We start from the raw sequence: 20,360 nt of genomic DNA on the forward strand, positions 1-20,360 counted from the left end.
GCTGCAATAAAAGCATTTCTAGTTTCTGCGATTTGTTTATTAGATCACTATATGAATGTGTAGGATATCTTCCTGCAAGACAATATTCGGCTTTACAAGAGGTTTAGGGAATTTGGCATAATTTTTCATAAATGAGTAAAGATGCAAGTAAATGTTTAGATGCCACTAATTACTGATTCAGTGAACAAAAAACAAATCGCTTAATGCTTCTGAGTGCCTGCTATGCTAGGTATGTAAGAACTGGCATATTAAAAGAAAGATCAACTGAGCTTAGTTCAATAACTTACAGGTTTCTGATAGTTTAAAAATCAGAATTTTACTTCAAGTTAGAAATAGTAAAGGTGGAAGAAAAAGGAAGATTTACAAATTTGGCACATTTGTTTTGTTTATATTTTACTCAACAAAATTACTTTAAGCTAATCAGCTTCTAATTATATACAGGAATGCCTCTTGGAGCTTTAAAGCATTGAATTTGAATTGAACTGAATTTAAAACAAAACCTTTCTTTTAAAAATGTATGTCTCTTTATTGGAAAGGCAGATTTACAGAGAGGAGAGACAGAAGGGTTAAGGCTTTGGGCCATCCTCTACTGCTTTCATCACAAGTGGTGGTGAACTGCTGTATGGGAAACGCAGGCCTATAATTTAATTCTACTGAAATTATCTATTTTTTATATTCTGCATACCTGTTTATTTCAGTTTTTAAAATAGAGAAATATCATCATCATTTTTATGCTATTACAAAGGTTTCATTTCCTTGAGCTTTTCCAGGAATGATCAGTAGTGTTTTATCTCCACACATAGTATCATTAGGAATTCACCTGTTTGAACACATCTGATGTGCTGTAACCCACTGCGGTTGTCATACGTATTACTGCTTGGGTTTTCCCATCTTTGGTCACTTGGTATCAGAGTCCTGGTATCACCAAAGCAGCCCATGATTACGCAGGGTCCACCTCTCACAGACCTGAGCCAGCGCCAGCAGCACTTGGTTCGTTGGAGTGTGAAAGCAGAGAGGACACCGTGACCTCAGTGTGAGGCACTGAGCACCTTGTCATCACCCCAGAGGCCGAGCGAGGAAGCACTTAACTGATAAAATAACGTGCCTCATGCATTCACAATGACATGTCTTATTCAAACTCAAGAGCGGAGGTTTTTTGTTAGTGCATTTTTTTTTTTAATGTTAGGGTTTGTTTTGCTTTTAACCGCCATTCCCCTGTGTCTAATGCCAGGTCTTCAAAGCCATAGGTGAATTATTCATTTGCTTTACTGACTCAGAATAGATACTAAGAGACTAAACCACCAATAAAAACGATTACAAAACCAGGGTTAAGGTTCTTTGCAGCTGTTCTCACCCTTGGGGTAACAATTTTCTGTTCCTGCCAGCATCGTAATAGTCCTCTTGGTGTTGTTACGCCACCTACTGGACACACAGGCTCAACTGCCGCACTTCGCTTTTTATTTAGAAATTGCTACGCGGCTGTGTCAAAATAAGTCTAGCTTCTATTCTTATGTCCTCTATCCTATTTCCTTCCTTTCTTTTTAGATAACTATTTTATTTTTAAATCATATGGTACATCTTTCCATTAATATATTATTATATAAGCATAAAAATTAGTGAATACTCATATATTTTAATCTCTTCTTCCTGACATAAATACTTTACATACGTTCCAGGTGGAAAAATATACACGTATTAGTATTGCAGGTGAAGAAAAGTCTGGATTTATATAGTTGCCCGGTGTGTTAGAGTTTGCTTTGTTAGACTATTTGACAATCTTTTTAAGGTGTATTAAAGTGATAGTCTCTGACTACTTTGGTCTCTTGGGCAAACATAAAAGTTTATTATGGTATAAAACAATACTGAAATCCATGTCTACCAAGAGATGCTGCAAATGATTATAAACCTATTGCAAGTTTAACAAATGTGTTTATCCTCATTTGTACACAGAATCAAGGCCCTGTGTGGAGGAGTTAACGGTCTTTATGGGTGCCAGGGCAGTGCAGACTCGGGCTGTAGGAAGGAAGACTGTCAGGTGTTTGGTAATGTGGTTTAAAGGTGGACAATAAACCAATAGCTTGACTTCAATTTCAAAGGATGATTTAAGATTTCACTGGCATCTAGTATTTGGGATAATTTTTGATGAATTTATGGAAGCCATAGGTTTAGGGTATATTAGTAACTTAAGATCATATCACAGTTAAATGAATAATTAGCATACAGGATCCCTATAAGTCTTCAGAAAAATAAACATGTATTTCTGAGCTGCTCATATTTGTCTGTGTTCTAGATAGCATTTCTTCCACATCGAAAAAGGGACCAGAGAGATGGAGCTGATTAAAACTCAGTCCTTATTCTTGCAGTATTACCATTTTTCCAGAATTCCTTCCCCTCCCCCTTTCCTGTTTCTTGGATAGGACAGAACAGGGGAATTTACAAGTAGAGAGCTGGAGAGGCAGTTCCCAGTGGCTTCTCTTCCCTCCTCATTCTCCCCCAAGCAGTCTTTTCTTCTGAATGAACGACCCCCCACACTTGGATAATGTAACAACATCTAGCCTCTGGCCCCCTCAATCAAGGTTACCAGAAAGTTCTGTTAAAAACTTTCAGAGCTAAACGCTCTAAAACAGTGATGAATTCAGACTACCAGAATATTCACTAAGCTACAAACATGAAAAACAAACAAAAAACCTCTTATGAATCAGAACAAAAGCTCTGAATCATTAGAGTGTTACTCTTCTATTAATTTCAGCCACACCGTACATAATAACCAGTTGTAGACTGCCAGCTTTGACCCCCCCAAAAAATTATGTAAAATCATTGAGAAGTAAACTCTTTAAAAAAAAAAGCAAAAGCAATTCTAAATAGTGGAGCCCATTTTTAAAGTTAAATCGTTCGTGCCGAGGTTGGAGAAACAGAAGATGTTATTGATTCTTGAAAAGTTTTCAATACATTGGCCTTTTTTCTCTTAGGCATTCCTCCATATATTACGCTTCCCCAAAGGTCAGTGGGTCCACAGTTACTCTCACAGGGGTGGGTGGGTGTACATGGTTTTTTGATTCAGAATAAATGGCAGGAAGCTGGCAGTTGACTTAGAAATTCAATGTTCACCGCTGTAACCGTATCCTTTTTCAAATCCTAATCTGGCATGCTTGAAGTTTGTGGACCCCATTCTTCCCACGCTGCCACCCCTACCTTGACTTACTGTTGGTAGTATTTTTGTCATTCACTCAGGAGTTCTCTTGAGCAGCCACGCAGACCTCTAGGGACATCGCAGCTGATTGAGCCTGTGGGACGCAAAATGAGTGTTTTAGTCTCTGGGTCTATGACAAAAGGCAACAACCTTACAGGAACATGGGATGGTAGCAGGTTCTTTAACCGCTGAGTTTCCCAGATTTGTTTTTCAGATATTTACTCGGGTCACTTCATGCATTCTGTAAGTGACAACGTTGGCACACCTGCTTGGCGTCAATGTCATTTTGTTTTCAAGTTTCACAACTCAGCAGGCTGCTGGTTCCATCCTTCTCTCCTGCTGTCTATTGCACCAACTGCACCTGCATCTTCAGTTTCTTCCTTTCCACCCCCCAGGTAGCCACCCTCACAGGGATGCTCTCCAGCATGCCTTGGCCATGGCGATGCAGTGCTCAAACTGAGCCTGAAATTCCAAGCCTCCATTTTGATCATTTTCCTCCATTTGATCTATCCAGGAGTTCTCAACCCTAATTCTGTGTCCAAAAGCACCAGTAACTTTTAGGAGAAAAGTCTGTTTATTTTTTGGTACAGATACTCAGAAACACACCTGTAGAGGAGGTGATTCAGTAAAGTTCTTCTTGGGTTTCTGATGTTTTCAAAAGTTGATTTGATCATTGTACCATTCAGTGCCTACTATGTGTAGTCTCTAAAATCCAAGGTTTTCAATCAGCAGAACGTTCCACATGTCTCTGCTTATGACTCCGGCTCCACAAGTATTTCTCCCCACATTGAAATCCTGAGTCTTTGCTCTACGTGCTAAGGGCATGAGCCACACTTTATTCAGCTCACGCCCCCAGCTCTCCTAAGAACTGGAGAATATGCTGATCGAATGCATATCCCAGGTGGAAACCCACTCTCCATAGTCCGCCAAGTTTGCATTCTTCAAGTTTCTGGAGCAGCCCCTTATCTGAGCAAGAGAAGTGCTTAACTGCATCACCCAAGCACTCAGTGTATCCTATCTCGTGGGTTTAACTCTTGAATATATTTTTACTTGGTATATCCTCCATCTCTCTCAACTCTTTTGCACATTTATTGGGAATGGGAAGTCTCTTGTATGTATTTTGTTCTTTATAACACCAGGCTATGTTCTACACATATCAGCTTTATAACACACCCAATCCCTGTCTCATATTTAATAAGCCAATAGTGGCAGGAGGGCTGCTTTCTCCGTCAGCTTATCTTCCTGCCTGCATCTCACATTTCTTATCTAGCCTTGAACTCTGATTTTAATGACTCCAACAATTAGATTGTGTTCACCTGCATGAGCCAGAATAATTCCCTTGTTTGAAAGTGAGCTGCGTAAGAACTTTAATTCCCTTGGAAACCATTATTCTGCCTTTTGCCATGCCATGTCACACCTTAACAACACCAGCCGGTACTATTTTCAATTCCCGTTGTAAGGATGAAGACAGACACAAGCAAAGAGAATTCAAATAACTTTCCAATCCTGAGCACTAGCACTAGAATGTCAGAATTAGGATTCAATTCAGTGGGGTGGACCCAGAGTTTGTACTTCTATTCCCTCTGCTACTGATTTCGTCTAAGCAGTCTGGGACTTGCAAATTCCTTTCTATAGTTTTCTGCTTGGAAATCCATAGTAGGCCTATAATTTATTCATAAGGGGAGATCATTTTATGATCTGAAAGCATATCCATCAGCACTACTCAGTTTGATTCTCCTGATAACTGAGAAATCCACAAGGGCCCTTAACAAGACTTGCAAAAATATGGACTCCAAACTGAGTTTATGGTGGTGCAGAACATTGCAATCGATGCAAAGTTTTTTCAAAATATACATTTTCCAAATTTTATGAATGCGATTTTTCTCACACAAGATCCACTCACATTCTTAATTCCATTTTACCGTTAACTTCTTAAAGTAGATACACATTATGACTGCTTCTATTTTACAAAAGTAAGAACATAATTGAACCTGGTGTTGACTATTTGGCCTCTTCAGGAAACACAGTTAATGAGCAGCTCTACTAAGAGCTTGTTAGTAACTGTGACTTGGATTTGTGGTAATTTTTTTAAAGATTTATTTATTTTTATTGGAAAATCAGATTTACAGAGAGAAGGAGAGACAGAGAGAAAGATCTTTCATCCACTGGTTCACTCCCCAAATGACCACAACAACTGGAGCTGAGCTGATCTGAAGGCAGATGCCAGGAGTTTCTTCTGGGTCTTCCATGAGGATGCAGGGTCCCAAGGCTTTGGACCATCCTCTAGTGCTTTCCCAGGCCACAAGCTGGGAGCTGGAAGGGAAGCGGAGCAGCTGGGATACAAGCCGGTGCCCATACGGAATACTGGCACATGTAAGGCAAGGACTTTAGCCACTAGGCTACCGCCGACCCAGCCTCACTTTTCTGTATGGCTCCAGTCATAAGTAATCCCTTAACAATGCTTTCTTCAAACTTTTGGGCCAAGTTGTTCACTGCTCCACGCATCCATTGTCCTTTAACTGCCCTGGTCTCCCTGACCCTTCCTCCCATTTCCTCTATAGTGTGACAGTTTCAGGCCAAGAAACATTACCTGACTCAATTCTGTGTATTTGTTTCTTGTACCCCATCCTTAAAACCTAATGATGGAGAGTAAGTTATCCTCCTTTTTTTTACACAACTATTTATTTTAGGCCTGGTGTAACTACTCAATTGGCTAATCTTTACCTTGCAAGTGCCTGGATCCCATATGGGCACTGATTTATGTCCTGGTTGCTCCCCCCCCCCCCCAGCTCCCTGCTTGTGGCCTGAGAAAGCAGTAGAGGATGACTCAAAGCCTTGGGACCCTGTACCTGTGTGGGAGACCTGGAAGAGGCTCCTGGCTTCAGATTGGCTCAGCTCTGGCCGTCAAGGCCACTTGGGGGAGTAAGCAACAGATGGGGGATCTTTATGTCTGTCTCTCCTTCTTTCTGTAACTCTTCCTTTTCAGTATAATTATATGTGGTGGTATAGCAAGCTAATCTTCCACCAGTGGCACTGGCATACCACAGGGGCACCAGTTTGAGTCTCACTTCCTCCACTTTTGATCCAGCTCCGTGCTAATGGCTTGGGAAAATCAATGGAGGATGGCTTTGAGTGCACAGGCCTGTGCATTCATGTGGCAGATAAAGAAGATATGGTTTCTGCCTGGCCCAGCTCTGGCCATTAGGAACATCTGAAGAATTAATCAGTAAACAGAAGATCTCTCTGTCTGCCTCTCTCTGACTCTTTCAACTTATTTAAAAGCAGGTTTCACAAAGAGGAAAAGAGAATCTTCTACCTGTTAGTTCAGTCCCCAAATGGTCACCATGGCCATAGCTGGGCTGGTCTAAGCCCAGGAAGCTCTAGGCTCCTCCAGTCCTCCTAAGCGGATGCACAGCTCCCCTTGATTCAGCTTCAACTGATTAGGTATCCATCTCTTGCCATTGGTTAGAAGGAAAATAGCAGCCATTAAAGATAAGCAGAACCCTGGAACCATTTCTTCTATGGCCAAGCCAATTGAGAACCAGGTGAAAATGTGGAAAACGAATTGTTCTATTATTACAGAAAGCCAAGCAGTCCTTGAAACTGTAGCCATCTCCTCTCTACAGGAATGACCTCTCTTGCTTCTCATTTCTTTACCAGCACTTTACCCTTCCTGCCCACAAGAAGACTACTCTTTTTCAACACTTTCTATGGAATTAATTTAATTCTTTGATGAAAACAGAGGTATATGTCAAGAGTGCTATTACAGCTGTGAGTCCTTACTTATCTGGATTTTTACAGCCACAATCATAGGGGTGAAAGTAATAGCAGTAATCAACAGCCTAACTTATCAGTTCGCCTGAGTTATGTGTCCCTTGAAAAATAGTGCCTCTGCTCCCATGGCTATGAAACACAGGTACCAAAAATAATCAACTGAATAGGAAACACACAGTGGCTGTATCAGAATAGGGCTGTCGTGAAGGATCAATGAGAGGATGAAGGTTGAGACGTTCAGCACAGCACCGGGCCCAAACTAAGAACCAAGTACAGGGCTACTCATAGTAACATATTATATTCATCACAGTAAGATAGATATTTTATTGGACTCTCTGAGAATAAACTGCAACCGAGGTGGAAGTAGGAGAGGATTCTGTGCCTAGATGCAGCTACGGGTGGAGCTCACGGGGGCTAGAAGGGGAACCTGTTCTTAGGAAAGCCCGTGGAATCCAGCTCCCATCCTCTCCCTCACGCTGTTCTCCTTTACTTTTTTCAAGTAATTCCACTGCTGTGAGGTATCAGAATAAGCCTTAGAGTTTTCTCAAAAGGAAAATGTGTTTACATTCACTACTCAGCGTCTACGAGGTGATTTAACTCAGGAATTTATATGCGGTTGTCCCTCTGTGTATATGGGTACAGTATCTCTGCAGGTTAACTCACCAGAGATTGGAAATATTGGGAAGAAAGAGTCAGACATGTTTGGACTTCCTGTCAACATCCTCTAAATTGCCTAGCAACTATGTACACAGTGTTTATAGCAGTGGGTATTTGTAAGTAGTATGGAGATCAAGTACACTGAAGGATGTGCACAGATCATCTGTAAACAGTAGGCCTTTTATAGACGGGGCTTGAGCATCTACAGAGTTTGGAATCTGTGTGTGGCTGGGGGAAGAAAGATCCTGGACTAAATCAGTTATGGATAGTGAGGATGACTGCTTATTGCATAAACCATACAGATTCTAATCAATACTCGCCTTGAGAACTGAACTGTCTCTTTTACTTGAATCTGTCTTAAGCTTTCTATTGTTATATTTTATGGGAGATTGCCTTCCTGACTTTATTGGCAGCTTCTTGCTCTGTCATTTGTATGCTAAGAACTCAAATCTGGGAAATACGATTACTCACTTGTTTAATCATCACAGTAGCTATTTCTAAAGCATGGAATTGGTCGCTAACAAATCCTATTGGGCTGTTTCTTCTGCATGGACTCCAAACCCACTGGGAGTTTTGCACAGAAGTTTGTAACAACAAAGTTACCATGTCCAGCTCCTCTGTAAAATAAAATTGACTAGTTATCTGTAAAAAAAAAATCACACATCTATTATTTTTTCAAGAATAGTTATTAAAAAAAGAATAGTTGTGAAAAAGGACCTAATTTATAAGGTATCTATGTGTTCTTTAATTTGCTATCTTTTAAGCCATGCAGAAAAAGACTTACCAAAGACTACATAGCACGTTTTATCTTTAGAAGAGTCTTTTGTCATGTTACTTTTTTTTTGAAAAAGCAAATTTTCCCAAAGACAGGTATAGCTGTTGGAAATGAATATTTCCTAAGCTATAGCACATCTGTCCGAAAGTGAAAAATCATTTTCATGCCCATCATTTTCTAAGTTCTGGATCTCTCTGTGAAAGTGTTTTATTCTCATGTTATTAAAGGCAGATAGACCAAAACCAGCGATGGGTAAAAATAACAACCACAATTCCTCTACAATTACCATATGCTTTTTATTCAGGCAGCACAAGTGCTCCATATGTTGCTTTGGGGATTCTATTGTACTTTTGAACTCATGCACATAATACGGAACTGGTTATAAAGGCAGGAGGCGACAGATGCTGATAAATCCTTGCTATGGGACACAGGAGGGGTGGGAGTGATTGCCTTAAACTCTCTTCCAACTTTATGTCGCTCCAACCTGTAAGTGACTTCCAATCCTGGTCCAACCCTGTTTTCTAATATTGACCAGAGCAAGTATTTCTTGAGCCCAGTCTGTCCTACTCTGATGCAGTAAATTCTGGACAACCATGTTGGCAGCAGTTACCTAGCAATTTCATATTCATACAATCAGTCACTCATTCAACAAGTAAGTAAGAAAAGACAATGCCTAAATATGCCTGTGAGGACCGGTGAGGAGAAACACTTTTGCTCAAGGATCTTACAAGCCCATGCCTGTGATAGTACAGGTTCTCTCTTCCCTTTGTTCCTTTATTTCCAGCCTTTCCTCACAATACTGGAAATGGGAAATTTTCGTATGAAGGCATAAGGGTCATGAAATCACGCAGATTAGTAGGGGAATTTCAGAAATTTCATTGAAAAATTGGATAAGAAGGATGAACGTGTCAGGTGTAAGTCAATTAGAACATCATGTACATTTTCCACGAATTTTCTGAAGACCTGTCTCATGTGTTTACACCATGAAAATGATTAATTTTTCCACTGTAGAGATGGCACTGTAGAGCAGCAGCGTACACCACCATACTTTCAGCAACAGCAATCTTTGGTCAAAGGAATTTCCTCACCAAACCACAAGAAAAGGAATGGAATGGAGCTGCATCAAAGAGGGAGACAGGAAGGTGGAAAAGAAATAAGAGAAAGGGCCTGGTGTGATGGCTCAATGGCTAAATCCTCACCTTGTAAGTGCCAAGACTCCATATGAGCATAGGTGTGTCTCCTAACTGCTCTACTTCCCATCCAGCTTGCCACCTGTGGCCTGGAAAAGCAGTAGAGGATGGTCCAAACTCTTGGAACCCTTCACCCACGTGGGGTCCCCAGAGGAAGCTCTTGGTTCCTGGCTTCAGATGGCTCAGTTCTGGCCATTACAGCCATCTAGGAAGTGAACCAGTAGATGAAAAATCTTTCTGTCTCTCCTCTCCATAAATCTGATTTGCCTTTCCAAAAGAAATAAACAAATGTTAAAAAAAAAACTAAGGGAAGCTCTCTAAGAAAAGAAGATCTCAGGAAAAAAGGATTTTTGGACTCCCATATTTAACTGACACTTTAAAGTGAAGATGTAGAAAGGGTAAAAAAATTATTTGCAGTGTGTCCTGGAATTTGAGCAATAAAGAGTATGACTGTGTCATTTTCCTTTAACAGACTTCATCTGCAGGTTCTTCCAGACATCTCAGGACTCCACGCCAGGTTATATATAATTTCTCAAAATTTCCCAGAAAGATAAAATTTGTAAACTTCCTGTTTCAAGTGTACACTAAATTCCCTAGGTGATCTTAATAAAAACAAAAGTAAAATCATTAGGGGATTCATTTTAGTCGCCAAGACAGAAATCACTGTAGATAGTGTTAGATTTGGTTATTTACAATAGAAAACTCAAATAACAGTAGCAGAAACATAGGTTATAACTCTTAAGAGAGGTCGCTCAGAGCTGGGTAGTTCAATGCTGCTATTTTATTCTTCGCTATCCAGGCACTTGGATTCCTTTTATCTTCATATGCTCTTCTTTTCCAGAGCTGATGTCCAAGCTGAAGGTCATTTCATGTTCCATCATAGCTGTTGGAGTGTCAACCTGCAAACATGAGCTCACAAAGGGAAGGAGATTGGGACTTGGAACAGTTAAGGGAACAAATATCACAGAATTGTGTGTATTGTACGTATTTGTTGCTTCTACTTTTACTCATCAAAGCCGTCAGTACTTATGAATATTGTTACTCAGTCCTTTCTATTCTTATCAGCACAGACATCCAGGCCTTTCTATTGTCCCTTTGTCTTTATTGATTAATTAGCTCGTCCATCAAACATCCACTGATCACCTATTACACACGGCTCTGGTCATAAGAAACACGAAGAACAAAAAATTCCTATCACTGAAAAACCTCTTCACTTAACTGTTGATGATGTCAACTGAGCACAGTGAGCACAGGTTGCTAAGTGCTTCAGGCCAGCCTAGAAGGTGTAAGACGTCTTCACAGAGGGTTGCTGTGGGTTAAAACGCTCTAGAGGGATTTTTCAGATCCACAGGCTGTGCAGAGACAATGGTACCTCCAAGGGCAGGAATATATACAACACAGAAACTTCTCAGAGAAAACAGAGGACATGGACATTAGCTTCCCCAAATCACGATGTATTGCCAAATGAGATGATAACCACATTCCTCTGTATTTATTACTGTGGCACTTCAACTGCCTACACATAGGTGATGGCTAACTCTACAGTGTCCTTGAGTGTCTCATCCTCCCTCCTTTCTTCTGACAGTCTCAGTTCAGGCCTGGGCCCTTTCCCATCTGGTCATTACCTAAGTCTCCCAACTGCTTCCAGTCTTAAGAGTTTAGCCACCACTCTCCTACCCCTTGAAGATCCTCCATCAAACCAAGAAATGCATTTTCTGGAAGGCACATCTTCCTTCCCTGTAAAGCACAGACTTTAGTAGATCTCTGTGGCAACAACAACAACAACAACAAAAATCAAACCTTGTGCAACCTTGGAGGTTCCTGTTGAAACTTCTGTCCAACTCCAGATGAAATAAGGCTGTAACTACTGTGAAACACCTGACCAAACCTAGGCCTTATCTCATGCAACAGTGTGCTGGAAGAGCTTTGTATCTAGGCTGGGGAGTGGGACATGTTCCATACCACCTAGAGAGGCCCTGGAAAAGGCAGTCTCACTGTACTTTAGGACAAAGGAAAAGCAACAAGCAATCTACCAGGACCTCCTGACCTGGGTTTCTTGTACTAGGAGTCTGTCTCTTTACTTTTCATACTGTACCTTTTAGTACTAGTCTCCGGCTACTGGTTTGTCTTCAGTTTCTATTGCTGACACATTCTGTGTAATAAGAACTATTATAAGGGGCCAGCATGATGGCTCAATTGGCTAAAAAATCCTCAGCCTACAAGTGCCAGCATCCCATATAAGGGCTGAATTGTGTCCTGGCTGCTCCACTTCCCATCCAGCTCCTGCCTGTGGCCTAAGAAAGGATGGCCCAAAACCTTGAGATCATGCACCAGTGTGGAAGGCCCCTGGCTTTGGATTGACTCAGCTCTGGCCATTGGAGCCATTTGGAGAGTGAGCCAATATTTGGAAGATTTTTGTGTCTCTCCTTCTCTCTATGAATCTGCCTTTCTGTGGGGAGCGGGGTGCTAAACCACTCCTGGGATTGGTAGGGGCTGTTGCAAGATGGCAGCTGGCCCAGGGCCAGGAGGCGGAGTTGGTCTCACCAGCAGGTAAACAGGAAGTCACAGGGATAGGCTAATGCCCTCGCTGCAATTATGTCTTTGCTACTGGCCTATCACGTAGTGCCAAGTGGACCCATGGGGAGAAGTGATTGGTGGAGAACGATATAAAAGTAGCCGGTAAAAGCTAGGCGAAAAAGGATGGGACGAGAAACACGAGGAGAAAGACTGGGGGCGACAAGGAGAAAGACTGGGGAAGGAATGAAGGACGGGCGGCAAGAAGAGCAGCAGACAGAAGGTTTAAACGCAGCCGCTTTTGGCAGTGAAGGGTCCGGTTGCGGTTCCGGCTTTTCCCAGACCCTCAGAGTATGCCTCATTATTTTAGTGACGCTGCTGGGTAGCGACACCTTTCCAATGAGCTGACTTACAAACTGGATAAGTGCTATAAGCATTTACATATATAACTATTTAATATTTAAATTTAATTATCTTTATTTAAAATGGAGAGAGAGAGAGCATTCCATCTACTGGTTTGCTTCTCAAATACCTGTAACGGTTGGAGAGAGGACAGGTTTGAGCCAAGAGCTCGGAGTTCAGTGTAGGTCTTCCAACTTGATGGCAGCAACCCACCTGTTGCCTCTCAGGTTCACATGAGAAGAAAGCTCAACTTTATTGTGGATTTAAGACTTGAATCTTTGTGCTCCAAGATATGACTTGCAGGTGTCTCAAATACCACCCATTTATGTGAAAGCAACTTTGTAAGATAGAGCCAATTCTTAGATTCATTATCCAGATAAGGACAATTGTTGTGGGCTAGCCACGACAGACAATGGGCAAAATAAGTAGACAGTCTGACTCAATACTTCTACAAGTGTTTCCAATATGTGGTGCATTTGGGTATATATTTGTGACAAAAAAAAAATAGAGCAGCAAACTGGATTACTTTAGTAGTTGATGCAATTTTCCCTATTTTGTGTAGTCCGCACACAACAATGGAAACCTTACTAGGCTTCTCACATTTCAAGGAGCAATGGAAGCCACCAGATGGGGACTACCACACACTTTTGCCGTCAGTGCCATGGGATGCTTCTAACAGCCACAGAATGAAGACAAACTAAATTCCTTATGTGCTGTTGCTTTGTGACTTCATCTTATGGCAAACACTAATATTTTGAAATAATTTTAATGACTCCAGTTGTAATTATTGTCTGAGTAGAGTGCCACAAAATACCATTGTATCACGAAATTTAGAAATGCTATCTATAGCATTAAGCTGGCAAGATGAATGTAAGTCTGTATATTTCAGACACTGCACATGTCTCTATTTCTAAATGAACACGATGATTTTTATCTGGAAAGGTCTTTGAAAATCCACACAGCATGCTTGGCAACGCTTGGTGATTTTTGGAGGTATGTTTGTGTTCTAGAAAAGTCTCAGTGCGTTTTCAAGGTCAATTCCTGTCCTCCTTATCCTTCACAGAAAATAACAAAAATCGTAATGAATCACTGTATATGTATATACACTGTATATGTATCAGAACATGCCTAATCTGGGCAATAATCTGTCCAACACTGAATCCTCATTTTCTGGCTCAGAGGAGATGCTCCAGAAACATTTGTGGTCTTTTCTGGACGGGATCTACCTCTCCCTCTGCGTGCAGAGGTGGGCATTGGGGATCTGTCTGGGAAGGCTGTAAGATCTAAGGAATGGGAGGCCCCTGGTGCGCTTTGATCTGCAGCACACATGGCCTTGCCTTTAATCAGCAGCACAGAATGCTGGACCCGGACCTCTGAACAACTCACTGCTCATCTTTGAAAGCTCCTGAGAGAAATATCGAAGGACGTATGTTCAAAGAACCTGCAGTCAATGCGATTCTGACTGTGACCCTTCATGGATAGGAAGCTGCGACGTCTCACCCTACAGAAACATATAGAAAGTGGTGCATAATTGCAGAGGCCTGTGTACTCTCTGAAGCATGTAGGAGACTCTAGAATTCAGCCCCTGAGGATAAACAGGATTCAGCTGTTACCACTTCTAATCACGTGAGAGTGAGTGCCAAGGGCAATATGTTGAAGGGGATCTCAGTTCAGTTTGTTGTAAGCAGAAAAGACTTCTATGACCTATTAGCACAGTCTGTATATGACTGAGGAAAGCACCATACCAGTCAATGGGCTGTATTTTTGGCATCCTTATTCTGGAAATCAAAGTAAATTATCAGCAAGTAGTGTGTGTTGACCGACCACACACTTTATGATTTACCTAGAAAATTGTTTCCATTGAATTGGCTCTGGTCATCATGTCCTCAGCTTGTATTAGCCAACATTTTAAAGTTTTTCCTATTAGGACTGGGAGGCTAGCATTACATATCTGAGTCTTGATTTAAGTCTTGATAGCTTGGGGTTGGCATGTTGGCTCAACTGGCTAACCCTTTACCTCCAAGTACTGGCCTCCTATATGGGTGTCAGTTTGTGTCCTGGGTGCTCCACTTCCCACCCAGCTTCCTTCTTTGTCCTGCAACTCTATGACTCACATTCATTCTAAAGCACATTGGTCTCAAAACTTGAAAAGTTAACTGAGTTGGGGAATATTGCTTTCCCAGTTCTGAATAATTGGCTAAGTTTGGTAGACCAGAAGTATGATGCTCCTACCAGGGAGGTTTTAATGGAGTTGACACAGTCAAGAACAAGGTAGGTGGCCCTTGTGTCAGTTGTTGGCTGGTGGCTTATTATCCTTGTTTGGTTTCTAGAAAGCCACTTGGTGCCTCTCTGAGTCTCAGTTTTCTTACACGTAACGGAGGAATACAGATGGTATGGGTGGGGCAGCCTTTGGTACAGAAGTTAGGTATCACTTGCAATGTTAACATTTCATATGGCAATGCCTGAGTCCGAGTTTCAGCACCTGCACTGTTGTTTCAGCTGTCTGTTAACACGTGCCCTGAGAGGCAACTGTGATGGCTCAGGAGATGTGGTTTCTGCCATCTGCTTCGGAGATCCAAATTGAATTCCTACTTCATATCTTCAGCCTGGTCATGCTCTGGCCATTCTAGGCATTTTGGGGGGAATGAACCAAAGAATGAAAGGTCTCTGTGTCTGCTTTTCTCTCTTTCTCTGACCAGGTGCCTTTCAAATAAAGGGAAGATAATGAAGATTTTGAAAAGTACTATGCAACTCTCAGAAGGTGCAAACTAAATGCCATACCTGATTGTAAGTGTATGGGTGCACTAAATACTCAGTAATCTGAATTCCCTCATTTACCTTGCATTTCCTCATCTCCATAGTACCAGGTTCAGATGATGGAAAAGAAGTGAAATTTTTGTCTTTACCCTACCCTAAAAAATGACGTTTTGGGAGTCCAAGTAAAAGTGCCATACTGATATAACCTAAGCACCTGAGTGAGCCATACGGCCTGAGAACAGAACAGAATCCTCACAAACAGGCCTGCGCAGTGTGGTACATACTATCAATGTATTACGTGGAATCTGTGCCTTTTTCTCTTGCTCTTCCTTCTCTCTCCTGATAGATAGGAGAGAGAATGGAGGGGAGGAGGAAAGGCAGGAATTTAAGGCAAGGATGATGTCTGTTATCCTCAATGATGTACCCCACGTGTGTAGCATGGTATTTTTATACAAACTAGGTACTCAAGCAAATAAACCAAATTAAAGAATGAAAAAAAAACCCTGGAAGTTTGGAGACTTTATGCCCTATATGCTTAGAGTTCAAAAATGAAAACAGTTATGACTAACAAAATAGGATAAAGTCTTTAATTTTCTACCACAGTACAGACTCTAGATCTTTAGTTCCCTCAAAGACATACTCCATACCCTAACCCCTAAAACAAACCAAACAAAACCAAACATAAACTCACCAAACCATCGCCGAACTGATTCTGGAACCCCAGTTTTAACATTAGGCTACACGAACAAGGGAAAGAGTTGTTCTGCTGAAATTGTTGTTTTTCTTTTCCATTAAAAAGGTTTATTATTACTATTATTATCATTGAAAGAACAAACAGAGCTTTCATCTCCTGGTTCATTTTCCAAATGCCTGCCATGAGGGTTCCCGAGAGCCAGTGACTCAAGGCAAGGTTCCCATATGGGTGGCAGCAACCCAGTTCCTGGAGTCATCACCCACCGCCTTATGGGGTCTACATTGGTAGGAAGCAGCAGACTACAGCTGGAGTCAGGAAACAAACCCAGCATGCTCTCTCATGTGGGATACCAGCATCTGAGCAAGCATCTCAATCACTAGGCTAAAAGGACCCTCCAGTTTGGAGGCCTCCTCCTCTTCTGACCAAGGCTGGCACTTCAGTATGAGTTGCAACAGGTGTGATCCATGAGAGTCATTTGTTTGCATTTTAGATAGGAAAACTCTTAATGGATTTACTTCACTGATTAATAAAAAAAAAGCATGATTAAGTCTATTTAAAGTCTAATGTGTAAAGCAGGAAAAGTTGGAGCAGTGAAGGAGAGCCCTGATAACATTCTGTGAGACTAACTGACGATTCAGCTTGAAGAGCAGGTGTTGGGAACAGTAGCTAGGTCTTCATTTAGTATTACTGCTGTGTCCTGTTTCACAGTGCCTGTTTCTGGTCCCTGGTTCCTCTGCTTCTGTTTCTACCTTCCTGCTAATGCACATCCTGGGACACAAAAGGTGATATTGCAAATCATTGTGTCCCAGCCTCAACATGGGAGACTTGGATTGAGTTCTAGGCTCTTAGCTTCAGCCTGACCAGACCTGGTTACTCAACACTTCTAGAAGGTGAATTGGAGGACGAAAGAACTCTGTCACTATCTGTTTTTCAAACAAAATGAAAATAAAGCAAATTAATTTTACAGTGATTCAAAGAAACTAGTACAAAGAAAAAAAGCTAGGATATTATCAATTCTATCTGTCTTTCTAAGCACAATCACATGCCTAAAGTTAGGCTACAAAGTTTTGGGGAAAATATCAGAGGCTTTTTTTTTTTTGGCTTTGTCTTGGTTTTGGAGGCCTGGAATCTAATAAAAAACATATTTTTCTAACTAAAAACAGTGTTTCTCTGGATGCCAATACAGATAGTAGAAATAATAGGAACTGAGTGGGCTTTGACATTGATGTGCATGGTTTAGTCCTAGCTTAGCTTTGTGTTCTTGTAAGTTAGCTTGTGAGAGTCTTGGGAGCAGTTTCTTTGGAGTATGCTGTGTTGAAAACTACCACTGAATGAGGAAGGAAGGATTGGATGGAGGAACATGCTGGAGCTTCCTCCTAGGAAAATTCTTCAGAAGCATCCCAATTGAGGCCAGTGGGCTGGACCTTTGCATTCTCTCAGTGCCAGTCTATGGATACAGGCTGCCCAGTGAGCAGGCATAGCTTCCTTTCAGTGACAGGCATTGCCCCAGTACAGCGGCAGCTCAGGAGCCATCACTCGCAGGCACAGGTGGAATGAGCACCTGGGCTCCCAGGGGTTAGCTGGGTGGCCAATTCCAGCATCCAGTACAACAGGCAAGTTTAAATAACAAATTATTTAGGAGAGAGTAACTGACATCTAATTTACAAGTAACAGTTATTTTACAAATACTTTTTGACTGAATGAGAAGTTACTATGTGAGGGATAATAATAACTGAAGTAGCTTTAAACTCAACTTCTTCAGAAACTATTTTTAAAAAGTGAAAGAGAAATACGCTGTTCTAATATGCCACTCAGCACAGAAGAACTTCCAGCCTAGGCATCTCACTGTGGCTTTGTCACCCGTCACAGTCTGAATTTAGAGTAAGGAAAAGATTGAAAAGGAACTCTGGTTTGGAGAACCAAGGTTTGACAGGTGAGGGTCCTCCATGTATTACACTTTGTATTGTAAGACTTCAGTAGAAAAATCCAAGGCTTTTTGAAAAAAGAAATTATCTAATAAATGATGTACTGTTCTTTAATAAATGAAAAAAAAAGAAAAGAACTGGTTCATGTGAAGCATGTGAAAGAAGAGAAAAACATCATCGAATCTTCCTAAATTAATGGCTCTTTCTGCGTGGAGCCCTTTACTCTTAGGTAATTGTCCTTTAAAGTTCTTTGCGAAGGTCATTTTGGGGCAGTCTATCCTGCTCCGTCTTTGGTCTGGATCCGATCCCTCCTCCTCTGGCTGTTAGCATACTTTCAACTTGGCAGCCAGAAATGCAATCAAAGGTCTATTCCTAATATTATGTATTCTTATAGTAGATGGTACTTCTTATTTGCACAAAGTTACAGATGTCAGATGCTCACAATGGATTTTTTCTTTTAAAAAGTTTGTGCTTACTCATTTCTATTTTATTTGAAATGAAGAGACACACAGGTCTTCCATCCACTAGTTTACCCCTAGAGATCAGCAATAGCCAGGGCTGGGTGTGGCTGAAGCCAGAACTCCTTCTGGGTCTCTTGTATGGCTGATAGGGATTTCAGTACTAGATTCGTCAGTTGCTGCCTCCCAAGATGGGCATTAGCAGCAATGTTAGAGTGTCAGGAACTCCATCCAAATCTCCCTTATGGGATTCAGGGGCACAAGCAATTGGGTAATCCTCCTACACCTTCCTGGGTACATTATTAAGGAGCTGAATGGGAAGGGAACTAGAATAGGACTCAAGCCAGTAGGTGATGCCAAAATTGTAAGTAGTCGGCTGCTCCACAGTGCCTACCCCTGAAGTGAGAATTTACTGCACCTTTTCTTTCCATGTCAGAATGGCTAACCCTCTAAAACTCCCAGATGTTCATGCTGCATGACATTCAGGCTGAACTTTCACAAGGGCTTCCAGGTACAATAGTGCTTCCTACAATACTTTTTGCATCTAAGGTTCTTCAACTTTTAAATTTAATGTTTCTTTTTAAATAAGGACTTTGAATAAGCAGATTTAAGATGATTAAGACTTTTGTTCATAGTATTTGCCATCATCAGTCCATACAATGCTCTTAGTTCAGTTTCTCCTTTGGTTTCACTTTGTTTCTATTATCTTCTATCCCTAATCCCATGTTCCTTTCCCACCACAGTCAGCTTTTATAATATATTTGTGTTATTCAATTTTATCTGTTCACACACACACACAGAAACATACTCACACATTGGATAAACTTTGGAGAATGTTGTTGAGTGTTTTTCATTTGCATAGATGATACTGTGCCATAATTATCTTTCCATCATTTTTTATTTGGCATTGGTTTTTCAGATTTACTCATGATACTTCATATATGTATATATGTCCTATCATACATTGTTACGTTCACCAACAGTAGTAGCTTGGCCATCAACATCAGCACATTGTCCCTAAAAGCTGCAGTGGATTACATTTCCACCACCCCTTGGGGTCTCCATTCACTCCATTTCACCAGCATTTAATATTATGTGATTTTTTTTGGTCAATCTTCTGAATTGAGACATAGACTATGGATGCGTTCATTAAGATTTGCTTTAGTTTTAGGGAGTTTGAGCATCTCAGTATTTATTATATACTCAGGTTTGTTTTTCAATGAGTTGCCTATGCAAATATCACCTAAGTTTTCCTTATTTAAAATTATTTTCCCCTTTGTTTTCTTTAAAAATCTTATCTCTCGTTCTTTCAAAAATCACTAATACTGTCAGCTCTCTTGAAACATTTACAACTGTCATAATGAACTTCTTCACCTTGGCCTGTAGTAAACTTTAATATATAATCAGTTATGTTTACTCTTGCAGTAAGTTTATTTGCATTCTGGTGGGTTTTTTTAAAAAATTTGTTTTTTGAATTCAATGCTAGTATTAACTTCATTTTTATATCTCATCATATCCTAACTCAAAAGAAGTGTTAAAGGAATCAGGCATAAATAAATCAATAAGCTTATTTTTTTCCCAAAATGTACCCGTTTAATGTAGATTGTTCTTGTTAGAACAAAATGTGCTCCTACTCAACTCAGAATGACAAGACTTTTAGAGTTACAAGGCTGTGGGTGGCATCGAATGCGATCACATGTATTTCCAACAGGAGAACGAAAAAACTAGAGAGGATGCCTCAAACTCCTTAGGTGCTACCAGAAGGGGCAAAATTTGAATGGCTAGTACTAAGCTTATGTGTATATGTGATCAATCTATTTAAAATGTTCTATTTTTAAAAATTCAGTAGAACATGTCTGTATGTTATGTTTCTATGCAGGCCACTCTGTGGGAAAGTGTGTGTTTGTCGGAGACCTTGTTTTGTTCTTTTCCCTCAACCTCACCTTTCATTTTTTTACACTGTGTAACTGATTACAGGCTTCTTGTCTTAGTGATTTTCCTAGGGTTTTTTTTTTTTTTTGCCA

The 20,360-nt window shown here is 40.8% G+C and overlaps 1 protein-coding gene across 4 annotated transcripts in view; it reads right to left on the bottom strand.

The window, feature by feature from the left end:
• DLGAP1 (DLG associated protein 1) overlaps nucleotides 1-20,360 on the bottom strand; it is a 753,977-nt gene that overhangs the window by 455,482 nt on the left and 278,135 nt on the right. For 2 of the 4 annotated variants that reach the window (XM_058676808.1, XM_058676806.1), the window contains exon 3: nucleotides 3,203-3,284. The exons of 1 other annotated variant lie outside the window; for it this stretch is intronic. The gene's annotated coding sequence lies outside the window, so the exon portion shown is untranslated. Of the gene's footprint in view, nucleotides 1-3,192; nucleotides 3,285-20,360 lie in introns of all 4 variants that reach the window. One more of the 4 variants, XM_058676807.1, reaches the window with a different exon arrangement.

Source organism: Ochotona princeps, chromosome 18 (genome assembly GCF_030435755.1).
Source record: "Ochotona princeps isolate mOchPri1 chromosome 18, mOchPri1.hap1, whole genome shotgun sequence".
In the NCBI taxonomy this organism is placed as follows: domain Eukaryota; kingdom Metazoa; phylum Chordata; class Mammalia; order Lagomorpha; family Ochotonidae; genus Ochotona; species Ochotona princeps.